General features: G+C 39.5%; 1 protein-coding gene across 1 annotated transcript in view; it reads right to left on the reverse strand.

The window, feature by feature from the left end:
- The window catches only part of VSNL1 (visinin like 1), a 108,706-nt gene extending 89,857 nt beyond the window's left edge, over window positions 1-18,849 (reverse strand). The window contains exon 1 of the mRNA XM_014848062.3: window positions 18,464-18,849. The gene's annotated coding sequence lies outside the window, so the exon portion shown is untranslated. The remainder of the gene's footprint in view (window positions 1-18,463) is intronic.
- Between the last annotated feature and the right edge of the window lie 5,389 nt (window positions 18,850-24,238).

The following is a 24,238-nucleotide window of genomic DNA, read 5'->3' on the forward strand; positions in this document are numbered from 1 at the left end:
ATGTGATGGCTGCAACCATGTTGGATCATGAGGTGGAAGCCACATGCTAAGGATGGCAGAGGCAAAAGGCAGAAGGAGTCTGGGTCCCTGAAAACTCCGTGAAGCCCGCCTACCAGCCCAGGACTGCCTACCTCTAGATCTATTTATATGAGCGAGAAATAAACTCTCTTATTTAAGCCATTGTTATTAGGGTTTTCTATCATCTTAAGCTGAATCTAATTCTAATTAGTCTGCCAAGTATATTGTAAGGTGCAACAATGAAAGTTTAAATACACTATTTTAAAGATAATCTGTAAGCTCTTGCTCCCCCCAAAAGAAAGCATAATAAATGTTTAATATAAGAATTCTGGTTATGGTCTCAAGAGCTTTCAATTGAAAAAATCATCATCATAATGATAATAATAGTAGCTGTGTACTGACCACTGCAGGGAAGCAGTGGAGAGCAGTTAAGAAAAAGTCAGACTATCTGTTGTTGCCACTTATTGGCTATGTGACTGTGGGTATTTCACTTACTGGTTCTGAGTCTCCATTTCCCCATCTTTATAATGGGGACAATAAAAATTCTCGGCATGAGTTGTTGCAAGCATTAGATAGATAAATGCTTGCAATGAAGTCAAAATAAATTAACTACATGTAGAATTATTGATCTTATCTTAAGACCACCATTACTACTACCTCAAAGTCCAGCCATCAAATGATACCTAAGTGGCAATATTTATAATTCAATTGCCATGATAATAGTGTTACATGGATATCATTATGTAAATTTCATAGATAAAATGATTCATACAACTCAGAATATTTTGTGACAGAGCCTGAGTACAAAAATCCACACTTCTTTTCATGATACCATGCTATCATATTTGATCAAGATTTCATAAATCCTTTAAACCATTATGTCAGACACATGCATTTGAAAGTATTTTCCAGCCATTATCACATATTTTGGTTCCTGCTCCCTCTGTCAATACTAGTACCCTTGCTCCCATTTGCCCACTGTCTACCTAATTCCTAGTCTTGGCATCCCCGAAATTATCCCACCTCCACCCCTCATCTTAGGTGCTCCCACAGCACTCTACTTCTCTCAGGACTGTTCTTATCAGATTATCAATTAACTATCTGTCTCCACCACTAGAATGTGAGCTCTGCTAGGGCAGGTGCAATGTCTTATATCCTCAGAGCACACAGTTTGGGCACGTCTATACCACATGAAAGCAACCAGGGGTTTTGGAAGAGCACTGGACACACAGGTGCTTGCAGATTGCTTTATCTGGAAACTGTGAACTATGCATCAGAGTGTAGTTCTCTTGGAGACATACTGACATCAAAGCTCTGCTGTTGTCCTTATTATTGGCGGCCTTGTGAGTGATGGATAAAGTGGGAGATGCTAAAACCTGGGATCAAGGCCCACTCTCCTCTTCTGAAAGAGAATTGCAGCAACCATCTCCTTCCCAAGGCCCAGCAACTGTAAACACATCTTAGTAGCAATCCCAGGAGGGGAGTTGGAAAACTAGACCTCAGTGGATTTCTCCAGAATCTATTACTGCAAACAACTCAAAATAGGTCTCACTCTTATATTTTCTTACAGTATTTTGTATTTTTCTTCCATGGTCCTTAATCTTACCTGTAATGTTATGCTATTATGTGATTGTTTGTTTAATATCTGTTTTTCCAACTCGACTCTGATCTTCATAAGAGCAGGAATTATGACTGTTTTAGTTCACTTTGTTTACCTAATGCTAGGCAAATAGATGTTCAATAAATATTTGTTGAAAGAATGAATGAATTGATGAAACAGAGAGATAGTACCTCATATGAAAGCAACATAATGAATATAAAAGCAACAAGGTGAAGTGAGTAGAAAGAGCACAGATCTGTTTTGGATCTTAGAGCTATCACTTACAAACTCTGGGGCTTTAGGCAATTTAATTTATCCCTGTAAGTATCAATTTCTTCATCTAAAGTAGAGATAATATTATCTCATTGAATTGTCATGAAGATGAGTGAGGTATTATGTGTGTAAAGCAGAGCACCTGGCAGAGGCCTTAGCACAGAAAGAGGGTATGAGCCATGAGTATTTACACACATTGCACACCTCAAAAAGCATCTCTTCCTCTTTTCCTCTTCTTTGCTGAATTAACTATGGGGAGTTTTGGAATAACTGAAAGTCATAAGATGTAAGAATCTTGGAAAAGTGAAAGAACTCAGGTGAGTAAATCCAGGCAGATGTGAGGTTGTTTTGCCCCTGAAATATCTTCCCCACCTGGCCAAAAATTCCCACTTTCTTATTCCATCTCTTCAGTAAGCATTTGGGACCTTTTGGTGTCCCCTGGTTCATTCAATGCAAATTTATTGAGCATCTATGATATGCTATGCACTGGACTTGGCTCTGAGAATACACTGGTGAATTAGATAGATGTTCAATCTAAGAGCTTTGTTTCTATGTAAATAAGTCCTGGAAGGACATGGGGGCGGGGGAGCTTTAGTTATTCACATATCACTGTAAACAATAATGATGATAACTTTCCGGCATTGCACATTCACACTATTCCCAGCTCTGTCTCAGGTATGTCTCATGCATAATCTTATTTAATCTTTATAAGGTCTATGCAAGATAGACTTAAAAGTTTCCATTTTTAGGCAAAGAAATAGCAGCCATGCAATTAGTGAGTGGAAATGCTGGGGTCTGAATTCAGGTCTGTGTGACACTACGGCTATGATTGTCCTTCTACCACAATGTCTGCCAGTCAATCACTTTTAATGGACTAATTTATTTAAGAGGTGATAAACTGGCACTAGAGTTTGCTTCCTTTTATTAGGCTGTACTCGGATATGACCGTTCAATTTAATAAATATGGTTCTTATAATAACTGATGTAAATACGGGTTCATGAATGCTGGGTTTTCACTGGCACATGGACACTGTCTCCATTTGGTACAGAAATCTTTTAAAAACTAACTTTAAAATGGAAGCAAAAGTCAGGATCCAAGAGTTTTTCTTTTACACCAGGATTGTCAAATTCATGGGCTTTTAACCACATAAAGACCATAGATGTTTTTGTGTTGGCCAGTTTTGTATTTTAAACAGATGCTGTGTTTTAAAGGCAAAGATACTAGGCAGGTATTCTGCTTGGTCAAAATTCCACCATTTTAACACTCATTTAACAACTGACCCACCTCATTTAGCTCCTGATTTAGACCATGAGCTTCTTAAAGGCAGAGATTTGTCTTATGAATCTTCATATCCCTGGGGCCAGACTGAATTCCTGGCATATGGTAGAAGCACAAGAGATGTTTGCTGTATGAGAGAGAGAAAATTCTATCTGCTCAGAGCCTCCTGGGAGTATCAAAGCGGGGCTCAGGGCTGGCATGGGACAGAACAAATTCTGAACGCATGAAATTTGTTGTTCACTACCTCCCGGGAGCCTAATTGTCTCTATTTAGTTTCTTCTAACAAAACTTACTTTCAAGAAAAAAAATCAGAAATTTATTTAAGCTAAAACATAAATGAGTGAATTCTGTTTTAAAGCATCTAACAATGTTCCCTGAGGACCCCTTAGGTGTACAAGCCTATGAAAGATTCAAAAATTAATGAGGCCTTGGGTCTGCTTTCTAGAATTCACAGCCTGATTAGGAAGAATACTACCAGAAATGATGATGAAGTGGATGATGATGGTAATGGTAGTAGTAATAATAATGATAATAAAGGCAAAGCATGTCAAAAAAAAAACTGTATAAACGAGTGTTCAGGGATCTTAGCCTGGATTTGGCTGTCTTTTCTACTTCCTGCACTAAAACAAAGTGACAGAAGTGATGGAATTTCAGGCAACTGCAGGTGGGTTTTGATCAGAAAAGATTTTTCAAAGCTTCTGAAAGGAAGGCAGCCATCTGCACATAAGCCCTGAAAATTGCTAACTAGTTTAGATGAGTTTTCTGCAAAGTACTAAATGTTATGACTCCTCAGCCTACCATTCTCTGGAATCCCGCCCTCTGCCACTAAGCAGCAGGCCTAGGTTCAAAGAAATTACTCACTCTGCTAAAGATGGCCAGAAATCTATGCCAAGGCTACCTTTAAAATGGTAGTGAGATATGTGCACAAAGACGTTCCTTTCAGTGGTATTTAAAAGTTAAAATGTATAAATAAGGGAATAGTGAGGTAAAATTGTCCATATGTATAATAGAGTGTAATGCCTTAAAATTACATTTGTGAAGTTTTAATTGCAAGGGTGATATTAAGGGGAGAAAAGTAGAATACACACTTAAAGAAATAACTAGCCTCAATGGGAAAACAATATTTATAAAAGAAGAAAATATAATCTATAAATACCAGATAGTAGGTGATTTTTATTCTCTTTTCTATGTTTTGCTTTCTAAATTTTCTACAGGGAGTAAGTATTGTTCTTTTTACTTAGAAAAGGTATTACTAAGAACTTAAAAAGAGCAAATCCCCAGCTCTCAATGAAGCTCCTTTAAGAGCTGTTGTATAGAGTTGAGACTTGAAGGACCAAGTACTTGTTCAATGAATTACCTGGAATGCCAACAGCAGCCCTCTTTAGTTCCAATTCTTAAGAGTTTTGTCAAATAAGTTTATAAAACTAGATTTTAAAAAATCTTCTGAAAGACAAAAGTAATCTGTCTCCTTTGCTTAATTAACAAAGAAAAATTCTGCACCTATATCTGATCCTAGACAACCACAAAACTGGAATATTCTCACTGTTACAATGAGGCAAACTCAATCACCATAATAACCATTGGTGGTGTCCAAGCTAGACCCAAATGCAGAGAAATGAAGTGACTCTTGGTTATCTACCCTAGGAAACAATACAACTGAGAGAAGCTAGCTGGAATAGTGTATGGATTTTTAGCCTTCCATCTATTATATCATCTCCCAGCGAGTTTCCGTTCAGATATATAACCTTACAGACCTATTACAAAAATCTAAGTACTCCTTACCAGCAACGTCTGATTAACATTTTAGGAAGTGGTTCCCACATAACACAGAAGAAGCTGCTCAACTTTACATTTCCTAAATAATCACAAATAGCAGTATAAGAACATTATGTTGCTAGCACTGTACTATGAACCCTTAAGTACAGTGTTCTGAATTCAAACATCCACGTTCTAGATAAAGTACCCTTTAACTTCACAAATGGTTTTTGATGTACCTGATGCAGGAGATGGCCAGTCAGCTATGTTCAGTTCCGTGCTTCTTGCTTATGAATCCATTTAGCTTCTCAGTTTAAATTAAAAGCTCTTTGAGGACAGCAAATACTACTTCGTTATTAAATATAGTGTCAATTAAATGCTAGGGTTCTGCTAGGCATTTTCTATAGATTATATCTAGTTTTCACAGCAATTTTGTAAGATAGGTTATAATTTACATTCAACAAATGAGAAGACTGAGGCACAGAAGGATTAAATAATTTACCTAAAGCCACACAGCCATTAAGTGGTGGAGTCAGAATTAAAATTTGATATAAATTCTGATGTATAGTCTAATATTCTTTCCATTTTCCCATGTTGCTTATGTCTGATCTTTAGATTATTTTAATTATCTTATTCAGAACGTCTATTTTATACTCTAACAAACTGAGACCCTGAAGAAGGAAGTGACCTGTCCCAATTTGAACAAAAAGCAAACTCAAATCTGAATCAGATTAATTACCTCTATTTGTTTTTCAATTGTTAACTCTGCATATTATATTAACCTCTGCTACCATGATATGATATTTTAATTTTTCTATTATTTTTAATCAGCATGAAGTTAAAAATATTTTACAATATTGTCATTTTTCTGAACTTAAGATCACTTTAAAGTCACAAACGTTCTTCCTTTTCATGTGGTTTTGAAACCATACAGAACTACAAACACGTCAGTGGGGAGGATTCGGGCTATTAGTCATTAGCACAACTGTGGTCAAATTTCCATCCAGAAACAAAATGGGAGTGCTCTCAGGGGATCAGGAGCCAAAGCACTCCAAGAAGTTTCCTCAAGCTTTTTGGCCTATTATTCTATTTTCTCCTTTTAAATTTATTTTAGGAAAGGAAACTAATATTCACTGAAGACTTTGTACATGTCAGAGATCGTTCTAAGCACTTTCATAGATGTTATGTTAGTAATCCTCACAATTAATCTTAGGGATATTAATTTCATTTTCCAAAAGTTAGGTAACTTGTTCAGAGGGATTTGGCTCATCTTTAAAGCCACGTCTCTTTTATCAACACCATAGTTTTCTCTGGTGAAAAGCAATTGTGTCTTAGCTAAAACAGGCTGCTATTAGCCAACTGGGATGTGTAGATCTTATTTGGATCCTGATTCAAATAAACTATAACAATACTTATGAGATTTGAATATTGACTAGATATTTGATGATATTAAGTAATTTTTTTTGGTGTGTAACAGTATTATGGACATGTTTTAAAGAGTCCTTATAGACACATATTTAAATATTTATAGATTAAATTATATAATGTCTTAATTTGTTCAGACTAATCCATTAGAGGGGGAAGAATGGGGACAGAATTGGAGCAAAGTGGCCTTAATAATAGTTAAAGCTGGGTGATGGGTACATGGGAGTTCATTACATAATTCCCTTCAAATGTATATGTTTTCCAGCATAAAAAGTTTAAACAAACAAACAAAAGCCTGTGTAGATTGGTAGAGAGAGTCCTGGGTTTAAATGTGCCTTTATCACTTAGCACCTGTGTGACCTTGGGAAAATTACTTCTGAGACACAATTTCTTAGTCATAAAATGAAATTTACCTTGCAGAGCTGTAATGTGGGCTCAGTGAAGTAAAATGTATAAATATCTAACACAGTGCACTACACATTCTAAGTTCTTTACAACACTGATAGTTAATATTATTACAAAGTATAAATGATCTCTGCTTTCACTTCCCCACTCTCGTTACTTAGCCTAGAGATATCTTCCAGTATTCAGATGAATCTGATTTTTGCTAAGAGCCTAAGATAAATGATATAAGCCCTCTGTGTACATGGCCTTCTACAGATTACCTCCTTGGAAGAATGTCATCTTTTTCCAGTTTCTCCTGTGCCATTGGTGTCCTGGATCCAGACCACTCTCCTCTGCCACTCCAGTTCACATGGATTTCTTCTTTCTAATACTCATACCAGCAATTCTGGCTTAGATCTCTTTAGGAATGAATCATATGCTATTTTGTATTGTTCCTTTTATCATCAGTTTATTGAATGGATTGGCTATATGGCTTTATTTTCTCTTCTCTGACTCCAATATGCTCTACTGTGTCTCCCTTTCTCATCCTGGGATGATATACTGGGCTGATCTACATCTTTTCAGGTCACTTTCAGGTATCACAAAAATGATTATTTCTAGGTATTAAAAAATTCAGTCTGGGGTCGGCCCAGTGGCGCAGCGGTTAAGTTCGCACATTCCGCTTCTTGGGGGCCCGGAGTTTGCCGGTTCGGATCCCGGGTGCGGACATGGCACCGCTTGGCACGCCATGCTGTGGTAGGCGTCCCACATGTAAAGTAGAGGAAGATGGGCATGGATGTTAGCTCAGGGCCAGGCTTCCTCAGCAAAAAAGAGGAGGACTGGCAGTAGTTAGCTCAAGGCTAATCTTCCTCAAAAAAAAAAAATTCAGTCTAACTTAAATATAAATTTCTATTATATATCCAGTCCAATCTCTTCTCAGCTCAATTTTGAAGTAAGATTTCACAGTTTAGCAGTGGGAAAGAGATTTCTTTCATCCGGCTTGCTTTTCTCCTCTGTTATTTGCTCTGCTGCGTCTAGTGAGGAGGCAAGAAAAGGGGGTTATATAGGAAATGGACAAAGTTTTACTTGACGGGTGAGGGTATAACTGGCCATCGACACTCTGTGAGTCAGATGCCCAAATGATGTTTCTCATTATCCTGGGGTGTTTGTGGACTCTTTAACAACTCCTGACTGGAGATTTCCAAGCTTCACAATTGATTGACAGGCAATGTACAGTTGACTTGCTGCTACTCCCATTCAGCTGCCCTCCAGTGGTGCACCTCTCTCAAGGGGACCTAAAATTTTATCAAAACATGGTATCTTCTCACAAGGAACTTCCAGTTTTGTAGGAGAGCTGGCATGTATACAAGTGACTAGCAATCTAGATATGATAAGAAGACTGAAAGATAACTCTTGGTTAGGATGACTAGGGAGAGATTCCTAGGGAAGAATCAGATTTTGATAATCAGGGCTAGGAGCTCACGAGAAACGATTTCCATTGTCCCTGAGGAGAAACCATTGTCCCTGTTGGCCTGCACTGAGCAGGCACAGGGCTTGTCCGAAACAAATTCCCTTTGGACACAGGAACACATGGGTCTCTTTTGTCTCTCCCACCAGTTTCACTGCCCTTACATGGTTCAGATCTATATAAATACGCTGATTCCGGGAATGGAATGCCCAGTTACCCTCACAGGCCTCTCTTAACCCCAATAGGATGAAAGTCTTATTTCCAAAGCTTCCCTGATAGAACAAACACATGGCCATTCTCATAGCTGCCTTTCTTTCCACAAGACTCTCTGGAAACTGAGACATGCTCACTCCACTGAGAAATGTCTGTGGGCTCGAGGTGTACAACCGCAACATGAGAAATCCTAAGAAAAATCTAGAAGATATAGGAGTATCTCAAACCTCAAATAATTTAGGTTTTCCCTCTGGAATTATTTTACTTCAAACTAATTTTTTCAATTTAACTGTGAAGACCTGGTTACAGTTATCACAGATTTGTCATTCTATCTTAGGAGCTGAGGTAGGGGATGGTAGGGGGCTGGAGACATATTTTGGTAGATATAACCTTGGTGTAATAATTTGCACAAGATCAGTACTTTGATTCTTTTTTTTTCTTAAAGATTGGCACCTGAGCTAACATCTGTTGCCAATCTTTTTTTTCTCTTCTTCTTCTCCCCAAAGCTCCCCAGTACATAGTTGTATATTCTAGTTGTAGGTCCTTCTGGTTGTGCTATGTGGGATGCTGCCTCAGCATGGCTTGATGAGCAGTGCTAGGTCCGTGCACCAGATCCAAATCAGTGAAACCCTGGGCCTCCGAAGTGGAGTGGGCGAACTTAACCACTAGGCAACAGGGCCAGCCCCAGTACTTTGAATCTTAACTTATCTTTTTAAATCAAAGATGAGCTAAAATTCTGAAGTTGAATGACAATAAATTTCCTACCATCACACGGCACTATACAATCTACAGAGTATATTCAAAGTCCTCTCAATCTCACAATAACTCTTAACTAGAGAGGGTAGGTAATATCATACTTATCATATCATACATACTATCATACATACTTCCTCCACAAGAAGAAACTAAAAGTTAAATAACTTTTCCAGGACTCATACTTGTGATGACTACAACACAGTTGCGATGCCTAAAACATCCATCTAATGACTCCTAGTTTTACGGACTTTCCATTCTGTAGTTCAGATTTTGCCCTTCTAAAGCCGCTTTTCCAACTGGGTTCTTCAGAACTACAATGAGATAGTAATAAGCATATTTTAACATAAGTTCCCTGAGCAAACAGGTTTGGAAACATAAGGTTAAGCAAAGCTAAACAGATCCTGGGGTCTTTACAACAGGACCACTCAGAATTAGCATTAATATGAAAATGTACACTGAGAATATCTAAGAGTGGGATGTAATAAACACTTTTCCCCTCAAAAAATGTTTTCACAAAACTTTGAGGGGATGTAACCATCAGAGTTTCAGAAATATTTCTTTAAAGAAACAAAGTCCGAGATGCCCTTACCACTAAGTTTAAACCACTCTCAACTCTGCCAATTCATCTAGAATGAGAAAACTTAGGTCTTTCTTTAAATGCCATCTCATAAGCGCTAATTTGTTATTAAGCTATTTGCACTTAAATATTTTGCTTAAAAAGTATAAAACAATCTATGGCAGTATATTGAACTTGTGTATATATCATGTATGTACATATATATGTATGTATGTATCTGTACATATGTGCATCTCTCCCTCACCCCTGCTTTGAGAGCCATTCTCTGCTCTTAGCCAGTGCTCTTAGCCACACTTCTACAAACACTCAGCAAATGAAGGCTCTGATATGCTAATCCTGACTCAAGCATGGTCTGCAACATATATTGTGTGCACCACTATGGCCTCCCTCCATGCCATTTACCTGGTATTATTTGATGGACATTTATTTGATGGACAAAACATATGTAAGTGATAGTGCTAGATCTGACACAAAAGAAGTGAAGTAAGGGTGTCATTGGAATATTTCAAAGGTGCTCAAGCCACCCTGGAGGTAAAGGTATGAAAGAGAAGATAAAGGTCAGAAGACAATTAAAAGTAGGTAGATGTCCCCTGGCATTATTCACGAGGAACACCATAAATCACTGGAGTGGGGGAGGATTGTGTATGTATGTATAGGTTACTATCTTAGGTCTTCAACATCCCTGCAAGGTAAATACATTATTCCCATTTCATACGTGAGAAAATAAGCTCAAAAATTAATTAGAATCTAATGTCCTGACTCATCCAAGACTCCTACTATACAGAAAGGCCTCAGAATTTAGGTGCACCTTTTGTAGACTTTTAAGGGAGAAAAGGATGCTTCTTTTTAACCACAGATTAGAAATATACTTGAAATTCCCTAGTAAATGGGGCAAGAAATAGTGGGAGAAGGGAGAAAAAGCTGAGGGGAAGTGAGAAGGCTCTTACAAGAGCTAAAGACAGTAAAGCCATTTTGGATTTCATCTGTGTATGTGTGCGTGTGCATGTGTGTGTGTATGGGGGCTGGAAGCCAGTTTTCAGTTCAGTAGGAAAGAGGGGTTGGGAGGTGTATTTTCCTTACTGTAAAAGCCCTGGGAGAAAAAATGAAAGAGTAGATCATGTAAGAGTTCTCCCACAGATACGCATTCAAAGATTCGTCATGAAATGAGTCGGAATGATCAGGAAGATGAGGGGAGAGTATCAGATAGAAATCCCTTTTTTGGAAGGTATTAAAGGATAGAAGTATGATATTCAATATTTAAACCAAAAAGCAGGGCTCTGGAAATGTTTTTATTGAAGTTCAGTGAGTCCCTGGAGGCCGACGTGGGTGACAAGGGCCACACTGTTTAGCTCTTGAAAAATAATTAGTAGATGACGTTAAAATATATTCAATGAGGATACAAGTTGAAAAATGTCATCTTAGTTCCATATTCTGTTGTGCCCAATCTACATTGGTATTATAGTAGGGTGGTGATGGTAAAGAAAATGTAGAATGGAAAGAAAATGCATTTAAAGAAAGAATGAGAGAAATAGGTGGTTTGAAGTCTCAGTGTAGGTACTCCAAAAATTCTCTCCTCTCTGCATGTATACTACCTTTTGATTTCACTTGACTTACTGAATTGCATTTATCTGTCTTCCCCATTAGGCATAAATTTCTTGAAGGCTGGGGTCTCATTTAATGTTGATTCCACAATGACTACACAGTGCTTGGCACATTTACTCAGTGGATCTTTGTTTTATAAGGTAGGTAAAGCACTGTTCACTGTCCACTGCTCTTCAACAGCTCCTCTCCTTTCCTTATTCAGAGGTTCCACTACAAATGGGATAACTACAACTCAGAGACCAAAGTAGTTCGTGAACTATTGATTTCTGATGAAAGGGATGATAATGACAATAATAACTACCATTTATTGCACATTTTTAATAATGAGGCATTATGTTATATGTTTTACACATATAATCTCCTATTTTCTGTTCAAGAATCCCGTTAATTAATATTTTAAATGAAAACTGAGGTTGAGAGATTAAATGACTTATTCAAGGTGACAGAACTAATAAATTGTGGAACTGGGGTTTTTATCTAAGTCTATCTAGCTTGAAAATTCTTAGTTAGATTTCTTCTTATAATTTTTTTGAGCCAGTTGAAATCTTGGCGAGAGCTAAGGAATTTTCCCAATTACAAACTAAAAATGAGTAAAATTAAGTGGATAGTTTTCATCTCACCCTGAGGAAAGAATACCTTTATAAATATTTAAAAGAAAAACTAACAAATTTGTAGTTTTGTAGATTGTAAATTTGTAGAATTAAACTTATTTCACAATTCCTTTTTTATTTTTCACAGAACTTCCCATATAAGCAAGAAAGTGAACACTAAACACCTTATGTATAAATTTCCAAAACACTTGAACATCTGGAATAAACAAAATTGATAATCTTCCATTAACTCATAACATCAAATGCCAAAGAATTCCAACAAACAGAAGTTGCTAATTGAAAGTTAGACTTGTGCAGTACTATATGATATATTAAAAATAAAATATCGTATTAATAATCATGTCAACTTTATTGATAATGCTTAAGGGGCCCCCAATATTATATTGCACTCCTAATTTAAGATTAGCTGTCAGGAAATCAGAAGTAAACACACTAATCACAAATTAATGAAACTAACGCAAAATATAAAACACCAGAGACTTCTGTAGCACCAGAGTCTACTATTTTAAGAAATCTTCAACTGCAACAAACATTCTAAAACATGAAATAGCAGAAATATTAGGGTCTAGCCATTTGCATTAGAAAGAAAATTCACCCAGGCTCCAAAACACATTTAACATGTTAATGATTTACAAAAAATCTATTTACATTCAGCTCTTCAAAAGTTCATAGTCTTTCAGAGCCTAAGAGATAATAAACAAGATCCGACCTAAGGAGAAAAAAATACATTTAAAGTGACATATTTCTATTTTCAGAAAAGTCCCTCTATGAGCAAGAATAAAGGAAAATAGGATTCCTTCTATAGATCTATAATAATTGCAAGTAAATTTAACTGATTTGTTAACACTTTGCCTTTTATGAGCAATACTTTATAAAAATGAAATCTTTTTAATTAAGAGAGCCCTACTTTCTATAAAAAGTTCAGCCATTATTGTATTAGATATATTAAGCTTGAAGGCCACTTGGTGAATGAGAGTACTCCAAGTCTTAATTGTAATTTAGAACAAAAGGAAATAGGTTGCTCACCTGGAAATAATACAACAAATTGTTAGAAATGCAGTGCATTATCTTTTAAAAAAATAAACAATTGGTGGTTACACAGCAGGTCATCTGTGTTAGAAATGCATGAAGCAAGGCAGAGGAGAAATCCAGAGCATAAGAATCATGACAAATCACCCGACTTGCATACTTTAAGTTAGCTGATAAGGGTATAGAACATCTCTTTAATGTATTCACAGGCAACTTATTATTAAAGTGTCAAACCTCTTTCAGGATTCTTCAGTAATTTGCTATTCCATTTCTGTTTCATTCACTAAATAGTCTCTAAAGCACCCCCAAGATCCCCATTTGTGAAGTTCTCAATGAATCAGTCTGAGAGCAACTCAACCTATTTTGATTCACTTAAGAGAGCATAAGTTATCTTTAGAAACAAACTGTAAATGAGAAATGCAGTGCTGTGGTCCCTTCACAGTGTGAACATGTTAAAACAATAACAAAGCTTAAGAGATCCATGATCTAAATAAGTGATCCACCTAGCTGCCATAGTCTAGGCTTAGATTTCCTCTTTGACTTAAATATCAATTCTTGTAAAGATGTAAAAATAACTTACACTTTTACTTATTGCGAGATAAAAGGGAGGATGCTCATGCAAGCGAATTAAAAAGCACTCTTAAAGGTATTAATATAGTATGTTTATACCTTTACTGAAAATAAATTAGAAAATAATCTTCAGTGTTTCCTTTTAGTAATATAAAGATATTTAAAGTAATATTAACTGTGCACATGCTTTTAGTGGAATGATTTAATCTTGATATAATTAACAAGGCACATACAGCTAATTCTCTTTTTTTTTGTAACACTGGCACCTGAGCTAACAACCGTTGCCAATCTTCTTTTTTTCCATGCTTTTTTCTCCCCAAATCCCCCCGAGTACCTAGTTGTATATTTTTTAGTTGTGGGTCCTTCTAATTGTGGCATGTGGGATACCACCTCAACATAGCCTAATGAGCCATGTGCCATGTCCATGCCCAGGATCCGAACCCTGGGCCGCCAAAGTGAGCGTGCGAACTTAACCACTCGGCCACGGGCCTGGCCCCTCAACTGATTCTTATTAGAGCAAATATTTAATTGACAAATGTTATAGAGTATCAACTTTAAAATACATTGTACAGATACTGTGGAAATACAAAAAAAGTCATTAGAATCTCTGCCTTTGTGGACCATGATTCATATTGCAGATATGTCTTTAAGATAAAAATGTTCCTTAATATACTATGTGTTTAATGTATTGGAGGAATGGATTAGGTAATTTATATAGATCTCATCCATCTCATATACTCTATTAATTATGTGAATTAACCACTGGGATAGTAGAAATATCAATCACTCATTAATTTGTCCCTGTATCATTTGATGATTTAAGAAAATGAATATATTTATATCTACTTAACTAACTGAGATGTACATTGTCAATTTCAACCTTAGAGCAACTGAATGTGATTCCTTCTATAAGAAGAACCTTCCTATCTTCCTAAATAATCACTAGCATTAGGAGCATAGAAATCACTCAATACAAAGAAAAAGACCTTTGGAACAACATTAAAATATATTGTTCTCGTGTGGGGCCAGCCTGGTGGTGTGTAGTTAAGTTTGCAAGCTCTGCTTTAGCAGCCTGTGTTTTGCTGGTTGGGATCCTGGACATGGACCTAGGCACTGCTTATCAAGCCATGCTGTGCAGGCGTCCCACATATAAAATAGAGGAAGATGGGCACAGCTGTTAGCTCAGGGCCAATCTTCCTCAGCAAAAAGAGGAGGATTGGCCGTGGATGTTAGCTCAGGGCTAATCTTCCTCAAAAAAAAAAAAAAAAAATATATATATATATATATATATATATTACTCTTGCTCTTGTGAATTAGGAAACCACAAGTTTGACATTGATGTTATAACTGTCATTCTATGAAACTCCCCAGGGAGCTCTTCAGTAATGTTTGGAATCCATACCTATATCCAATCCAAATAGAAAACCTACAGCTTGCCCAAGACAACATTTCTAGCCATGTGATCCTATTACAGAATGAGATTGACAGCATAGCAAATCAAAGCTGGGTGCTCAGCAGCTACAAGTCTCTGCTGTCTGCAGAGGATACCTGGTGTTCGGGAGAGCCTGGACACACCTGTTTTCAGAATAGAATAGCAACACCAGGTGATGTCTGACCCAGGAGCATTTGTTAGAGAGGAACTCTATGCAAGACAGAGCTCATCCCAATTCAGTAAAGGTTTGCCACGAGGGGAGGGGTTAAATTACATCATTTGTTAGTGAACGTGTTAAGAAACTCATCACTTTGCTTCCTCAGCTTCCTCAACAAATTCCAGGGGTATTTAGCTCATCTTTCAAATGAGGAAGAAACTCAGACTCTGTCTTCCTCAAGCCTGCCCTAGTGCCTCAGCTTTTTCAGGTAAGAATTCCTGGTATTTTCCCAAAAGGGACATTTGAGGTGGTTTTGGTTATCCTTCTGAGTGCCTGGGAGATAACACTTTTGGTGAAGGAAGAGGAGGGCCTGGATTATCTTAAAAAGGCCTAGAGCTTTATTGTATAGGTACTCAGGAAATTTTTATGGGAGGGAGAAAATGAGGGAGAAATGAGGAAAGCAAGTGAGCGGAAAAGAGAAAAAAAGGAGGAAAGAGAAGGGCCAATTAGACAGGTGTTATTGTCTGCTTTGCAGTTCCTGTCCAGCAATACAGAGAGGAAAGGTGTGCAAGAGCTGTGCATGTGCTTTAAACGCTCTAAAGGTTTTTAAAAGCTGAACCGCTCTCCTCTATAGCGCCTGCTTCAGGCTGAACCAGTCGAGCATTCTTCCTTCAGTCTCCAGTCCTCCCCTCTCCCCTTCTCTGCAGGTGGCTTCATCTGGAGGGCTTCCATGAAGGCTGCAGACAGTTAGGCATCTTGGATTTGGATTCTGCCTTCTAGGAGCCAGAGGAAAGCTGGCAGAGCCCACTGTGTGTTTACACTGCAGCTTCCCCACTCCACTGGGTCCCAATCCTTGCAGCTGCAGCAGTTTTGGAGGAGGCAAGACCAGCAGAAGAGTGAGGAAGGCGCCTGCAGTGCCTCCGAAGGCTAGAGTCCCCAAAAGACTCTGGGGAATAGAACAGAGAGGGTATGGAGATGGGCCTGGGCAGTCCTCAAATAGGAGCTAAAGATTCTGACTGATGTGCCTGTTCTCTCAAAAACTCCAAAGATCCAAAAGAAATTGACTGAAGTGCAGATGAGGCCAGGAAGGCCAGACTAAACATCTAATGAGTTGGGTATATTAGAGGTGATAGAAAGAAACCTTACAAGAAAGGAGAGGCAGGGAAGCACCATGGTGTGAAAAGGAACCCTTGGACCCTCTTGAAAGAAAGATGTGCTGGGGAGCAGGCAATTATTTATTTGAAGATTTCAGCAATGTCAATGAGGATGCTAAAAGTGCAGAGAGAAGGGAACATTTCCATTCAAGAGTACTTTTTAACTGTTTATTCCATAGACTAGAAGTTAATTGACTTTTCGCTAGCTCCATGACTCGGGCTCAATTTCCTCATCTGTAAAACAAGGGGTTTGGATTAGATGCTTTTGAAGGTCTCTGCCGGATGGACGTGACCCTCTATAACTGTCAGCTTATGAACCAGGGTATCTGAGAGCAAATTTCTATGATATGAGCTTTAATACCAGCTTTCCTCTTCTTCCTCCACTACCCAATTATCAATGCAGAGCAACACCTGCACCATTCAGGGAGCTGACTCCAACTCTCGGTGATGACAAGGAGTATGGCTCAATTATGACAAATGATTGGTCCTTCTGTCCTGGAGTAAGGAAGGGAGGAACAGAGAGGGCAGTATGATTTACACTTTGAGTTTCCAAGGAAAGGATATTCTCGAATTTTCTATTTCAAATTTCATCCATTTAAATAAATTGTAAATTCCTTTGAAAGTCTAAATAGTTGGACTGCCTGAGGGCCAAAGAATCCTATAATAATCAGCCCTGTTTGGGGGAAAATTTATTTCATTTCATCCCAGAAATTGGAGCTGCTTTTCCATGGAAACCTGGTACACACTGCCCATGCTCTTCTCTTGTCTGCCTGCCTCATGCCATTCTGCCAACCTGCTTCAGCGCAGCATTTTCTGGGGTTATTAAAAACCTAAGCTTTATGAGTGCCCTCATGGGTGAGGTGTTCAATGATGCAGGACACCCCTCCCCCAACCACACACACAGGTAGGCAGTTTAAAAGGTAGTGGAGATAAAATGTGGCATAAGTGTTTCATTTTTAATTTGTCTCAACCTGAAATTCCTTTAAATTAAAAAAATTAATATGTAGAAATACAACTCCCTTGCTCATCTTGTCTTCAAGTGGGATGTGACACACAGACAGTATACACTTGTGTTTTCTACACCCACTAGCATTTCCATTTCATTTTAGTCTCCAGAATATGGACAGGAGGGCAACTCTAGAAAAATGGATTCCCACTCTTGCATCTCACAGGGCACTGATCCATGCAGTGCTGAGCACTCAGATGGAGCATCACCATTTCCTCTCACCCCCAATTCACCGGCACCCCTGAATTCCACAAGGGGTTTGACCTTGCAAAGACCCTTCTTCCGTTTCTCGGCAAGAAACAAGCCATTTTAATTCAAAACACAAAACGACCTTTTCTCCTTTAAAGAAACATTACCAAATGTAACACATCTGGGTTTACATTTCTCAACCCTGCATTCCGGAATGCGAATACCGGATGCAAAAGCAGGTAACTAGTTTGGGTCTGGCAGTCCTCATTCAGCGGCGCTGAGTCTCAGACTCTGTTCAACCTAGACGGCTGACTGTGCGGTTGAACATCTTTCCTTTTTTCTGCCCCTTCACCATCGTGATGAAAAATCAAAACAGCAAAATTATCTACTCATTTTTAAATACTAAGAGAGAAACGTGCTTATTTTGCGCCTAGCTCCGTGGTTCTGAACACTAACATCCCACTTCGAAACCAACCCCGATTTCCACACCATCTCGTCCACTCAGTTTTACTTTGCAAACACCTCCACTGCTCTTCCACGGTGAGAAAAATGGTGCACCAACCCCACGGATGACAGGTTATACTTGACTGCAAACGCTCAATAGTTTTATCAGCAACCGGAAAACTTCACAATCGGTCAATTAGCTACTTAAATCTGTGTGAGGAAATCCGCCTATTTATAAACTTAAACTAAAAAAGCACCTCTGTTTCACGTATCTTAAACCAGCCTAAGACAATCTCCCAAACACGCTGCACATAAACACTCCCCCTTCCCCCACCCCCATTATTCCCAGAGGTCCCCCATGGACTAATAACCAGATCACCAGCATTAACTACAGCAATTGTCACCATGCATTTAGACGCATCTGTGCAAAGCAAAGTATGTGACAATAGCCAAAGCATCTCGCAGACAATTGGCTGCACTACACATGCAGAAATGCAACGAAGATTGTATTTTCCACTTACAGTTATAGCGCTGCGCACGGTCACTTAACGAAAATGATAAAACTCAACAGTTCTTTATATATATGTATTTAATTCGGATAAACGGTTAAGCCGTCTCTGTGTGTGGTTCTCTCGCGCTCTTTTTTTCTCTGGGGCTCTAGGCTGCTCGAATCCCTCCTGGATCGCGCCTTGCAAGACCAGCCGCCGCCGCAACACGCTCCGGTAAGTCTCTGCTGCAGATTGGGAATCCCATAGAAAACCTAGGGTCCCGGGAGCTGGATGCGCAGGCGCGCGAGCCGCCGCCTCTCCAGGCACCCCCCCCCCCCCCCCCTTTCGTCTCCTCCCTCCGCCTCCAGCTCCGCAGCCCCAGCTTGGAGAGCTCGGGAGCCAGTGACCAAAAGCAGTCTGGCATTGGCGCATGCTCAGTTGGAGGGGCTCGGAGTTTCCGCGGGTGGATTCCATGTCTCCAGATTTTAGCAGAAACTCAAAAGGAAAGTAGATGGGAAAAGGGAGCCTGGCTACCGAGCAGGCTGCACCCGGACAGGCACGGCAGCGGGAGAGCTGGGCTCACCAAGCTCCGCGGTTACCTAGTCTGGTGATGAAGGCTGAGGCTAGAGATGGGACACATAGAACCTGCTTTTCCCGCCGCTGTCAGCCCTAGAGGGCTCCCGGCCCACCTTTTGTCTGGCTGTAGGGAGGAGAAAATGCAGAAATCCCTTCTTGGAAGGAAGGTTCCCAGCAAGCTGTGAGCACACTACCCCGCTCACTGTGAAGGAACCCTTATGGTGGGCATTTTGCCTTGGGCCATTTCATCTGAGGGTCTTATGTTAGGACCTGGGAGCCGGCCTCTCTGGTACCCCAGTGCCCAGGACGGTCGTTGTTCAGAATGGCGTTGGAGAAATGTGTGTTGAAGGAAACTGGGTCCTAAGCTTCTTGCCCTGTGTGACCTCGGACAAATCATGCTAACCATCAACAAACGTTTAATAAGCACCTTCTGTTTGCACTTAATCAGTGTTTATTGAATATGCTTTGGGGAGAGAATGAATCAACCTTAGAATTCAGGCAGTTGATGGCTTGGACCAAGCCCCCTTTTGTGTCCTTGAAGGACTGATAAGTTTGCCACCTCCCCCGCTCACCACTGGCCTGCCAAAGCCTAGAAGACTTGGCAAGGAGTAGTGCCCAGTAAAGCAAAGGAGAATTCCCAAATGTTCCCAACCGGATCAGTTTCCTCAAGTGTGTATGTTTGACAATTTATTCATGCAAAAAGTATTCACTGACTGACCACCTATCTACTGACCAGTAAACACTGTTCTGTGCTTTGGGGGTATTGCAATAAACAAAACCCCTCCTAAGATTTACATTCAGGTAAATCTTTTTTATTTTATTTTAATTTTACATTAAAACTCTTACAGGTAAGAATTTTATTTCAAGGGAGGGGAGTTTTGGAGGCACAGTTAAGAGTGACTTTCTCCTTAAGAAGAAAGCTTTACAGTTCGCAAAGCATCTTCGCACACCTTATTACGTTCAGGGAAACTGCAGTTAAAACCGTTCAGTTCTGAGGACACCAAGAGCATCTCCGGTGGCCAAAGGGCTCTAGATTGACAAATCTTCACTCCCAGAAGAGAGCTGCTCCTGGCTGCAAGTCGGGGAGTCCAGCATGGAAGAATTTGAGGCTACTTAAGGAAACACCAGGAGAAACTCTGCTCAATGAATCTCTGGCAATCCAAAGCTCCTGCTAGGTGAGGGCCTCGGGCGGTGACGCCTAAGCATTGGCCTTACGCTTAACGCCAGCCTGGCAGGCCCACAGCCCAGGAGTGAACTTCTCTGGGCCATACGCCTCGCAAAGCTTGCATAGACAGGGAGAGCGCTCTCGGGACTCCCGGAACCTTGCTCACAGAGGTCTCCTCGGGGTGGGGTTCTTCCATCCGCTGCTGGTGACCGCGGAAACCCGGAGCGCGGAGTCACGCGGAGCAGGGCGGGTAGGTTTTGAGTCTGGCGGGCGCCAGCCCTGCGCTCACGGCCGCAGTGCGCACTGCGCAGCGCGGCTGGCCAGGCGGATTCTTTCTGTTTTGGGGGACGGGGTGGGGGCAAAAGTCAGTTCTGCGTAAGTCACTTTGGTTGGCCATGGAGACAACCTCCAAAGCTTTCAAAGTAATTTCCCGTCTTTTGTCGATTTCCCCTGCTAACGCATTTTACGCTGGGCTGTCTGCTTTCTCTCTCGAGAACCGTCTTCGCACTGCAATCTACATCAACGGAAGGGGTCATGATGCCATTTCTCCGCTTGGAAGAGATGTACCTATTTATTGCGCCCTGGAGGTCTCTTTCATGGCAATGTTCGGTTTTAGATGACTTATTTCAACTTGTGCTTAGGAAAAAGTGAACACTGAAACTTTAAGTCGTGTTTTGTTGTAGGGGAGATTTGATTTAAATGTGTGCGCTTTGGTAAAGGAGCTTTGTCTAATTGGGCAGGCAGTTTTCTTGGTTTTTTTCTTGGTTCTATTTGCGCTGAAGCGTTGTTTAGCGTCCCTAATGCTATATCTTGATTTTTAATCTCCAGGTATTATATAGCTTTATCTTTTTCAGCTTTAATATTTTGTTGTAATTTAAAAAATTTTTTGAGATACCCTTTAGTCTAGTTTTATATGCAGCATGAAGTCGCAGCCGGGAAACCAATTCTAAAAGACACCGAAGAAATGTTATCCTTTAAATTATAAAAAGCAGTCTCCCTCTTTAGGATGGTAGAATGAAGTTTAAAAGAGGAATGTGGTAGGAACACTAAAAAATAGGGAGCCCTCTGTTTCTTTCCTCCATCAGTCATTTGCAGGTGTCATTGGTGAGCGAAGAAGAGCAGAGACGCGCTGCGCTGCACTCCTACGCTCCCTGGGGTAGAGGGACTGGAACCCTGCACGGTGTTGAGTGAAGAATGCCATCAGCTGTAGCAGTTGTCCCATTGCTTAAAGCCTCGTCCGCAGCACTGCGGACTGACCGCGGTGTCAGCTTTCACACCCTGGAGATTTTTGGGGGGGTGGGGGTAAGTCTGGACGTGGGGAAGAGAAGGGAGGAGAGTGCTATGTTTGTTTTTTCAGCAGTACCTGGTAGAGTCCTCGCTTGCCCAGAAACAATTGAGGAGCCATTTTCCTTTCCTCGGTTGCAAATTATGTTCTTTCTGACGTAGCCTTTCTTCCACCTCACTCCTTCTCAGATTCAAAAAAACAAAATAAAACCAAGAACGACTTTTAGGAGTACACAATTTCATTTAATATTTCCATTCACTTTAGTTGTGGCACGGACAAGTCGAAAACTGAGAATGACAGTAAAAGTGCAAAATGCCAGTACTATGACAGGTCTAAGCTTGTGGTCTTGTGAGCTTATGGTAATATTATTTATTAGACATGCTGTGTATAAACTATATGAGCTAAGAAGCGTGGAAATTAAGGCATGGGGGCATTGAGGAAATTGGAAGAAAAATTAAGTGTTTGAAAGTCAACATTTAAAAATGAAAAGAGAGAGGAACTGGAAAAATGGATTTATACTCATTTAAATTCATAAAGAATAATGATAGTAATTTTCTTGTATGGGTAAAGTGCCTTTCCTTCTAAAAGCTAAGGGTATTAATCCTTACAGAGGAGATGCATTACATCAAATAATGTTTATCCTGATTTTTTATCCTATTTTTAAAAATAGGTGGTGGACAAACAAAATAACTTCCCTAAAGTCAAACAGGAGGTTATCCCCTATAATAAAACCATACAATAGTTTTTTGACACATAAAGTATTTCGTTGTGTGTGTTTGTACTCCTTCTACATATTTTTCTAAAATAAGTGGAAAAATGCAAGACCATGAAGGAGTGATCCCCATGCAATTACAGGGAGAGTTCCCTGCCTCTCCATATAGAGGAAGGATTCGAAGTCCTAGTTTTAATGGATTCAGTTAACCATTTCTCCCAGTCCACTTCCGATTTATCTCTGTAATCCATGACTGGATCAAAGTTCAGTTTGAAAGATCACTTTTACCGGAGTCACCAATTTCCCTTAAAATTTGAACAATCTGCAATAAAAGTTTCTGAAGTCCCTGCTCAGTGAATTATTGTCAGAGCTTTGAGTTTCCTGGAAGTCTTGGAGTCTCAGAAATGTTCATAGCCAATGCAAGTGGTCTACAGCTTTAAGAACAGAAAAGGCTTTATTCCATTCTTTTCTACATTTGGGCCTAACCTGTAGATTCATAACAGTGCTCTTAAGTTGGAATTTTCACTGCTATTGTTAGTGACAACACCAAAGAAATGATGATAGCAGAATTGGACTATATATGACCCCTATTTCTTTTCTTCAATGACTTTTAAAGTAGTTCTTTATGCTAGGCTGTACTCTTTTTTAGTTGTGTGAATAGCTACTGCAAATATAATCATGGATTCACAGTCTGGAACTTCTGTGCTACTCTAGAAACCAACTGATCCTGAAGGGTCTTCAAAAACCCCTCTTGCCTAAAGTAGATCTTACTGACTTGTTTCTCCCTTCAATCTTTCTTTGCTCTAATATAGTTCCTTTGATTTTTTAATGAAACTCTCAATCTCAAGAGAGAATCTTAGCATACAATTTAAGAGAAAATAAAAATAATGAATTCTACACCCCCTCTGAGACAATCGACAAAAACAAAACCCACACCCTTTACCAAAAGGTTTTCACCCACTGCCTGAAGGAAGAAAGAAACAATGGGCTCCCTTGTTTTTTAGTGTTCTTACCGTATTCTTTCTTTAAAGTTCGTTGTACCATCCTAAGGAGGTTAAAGAAGAGAAAGAGTGACCATTGATGATCTTTGATTTTTTTCAGAATGTAGGTTTAATACCTGTACAACAGTCTCTAGGTTTAAAAAGAAAAAAAATGCTCAAGTAACAAGATGGTGTTTAGTAGCAGATGCAGGTTGAATTCCTTGTGCTCTCATTCATTATTTGTTTACCAGACACCTATTGGGCACCTACTTTGTGGCAGGCAGTGTACCGAGCACTTTATATGCAATTTTCCATTTCATAAGAACCCTATTTATATATGAGATAGGTACTATTATAACCCATTTTACAGATGAGGAGGAAACTGAGGCAATGCATGTATTAGTAATATCTACAGATGCCTTCTTCAGTCAGCCTCAATGTCTCTTTCTTCTTCACCACATTCCAATTAATATTATGATTCTCTCTATATAAATTGCTACTTTTTCATCCACCTAATATCCCCATGCAAGAGAAATGTTGTGAATACTGTGATCATTTTATTTCTCTTCAATAGTCTCTCATTTTCTCCTGGGGAAACTTCAAACCCTAAGTCTGTATTCAGAATTTTCCATCACATGGCAGACTGCTACTTCCCTGCCTTAACTACAGAGCATCTATTTTGGGGGAGGGAGGGAAACAGGCTTAGATAAAAATCTACCTTTCCCAGAATTCCTTCATTTTCATCTGTTGCCTGAAAGAGAAAAGAAACAGAAGATGTCTTCATTTTTTGGCTGTTTTTACTATATTTCTCCTTTAAGTTCATTTTACCATCCTAAAGAGGGAGTGTTCAAGAAGAGAAAGAATGACCATCAACAATCTTAAATCCAGACATTTCTCTTACTCTCCAACTTCCTTGTTTACAACTCCCTACAGAACATCTTCACATGAATTCCTTACAGATAACCTCAAACTCAACATCTACAAAATAATCATCTCCCTTGCCCCTCCCCCTCCCCATCTGCCTGTGCTCCCTAGCTGCTTTTAAGGTGCCCCCTACCCTCTAAATTGGAATCTTGGGTATCACCTTCAG

Source organism: Equus asinus, chromosome 6 (assembly GCF_041296235.1).
Source record: "Equus asinus isolate D_3611 breed Donkey chromosome 6, EquAss-T2T_v2, whole genome shotgun sequence".
NCBI lineage: Eukaryota > Metazoa > Chordata > Mammalia > Perissodactyla > Equidae > Equus > Equus asinus.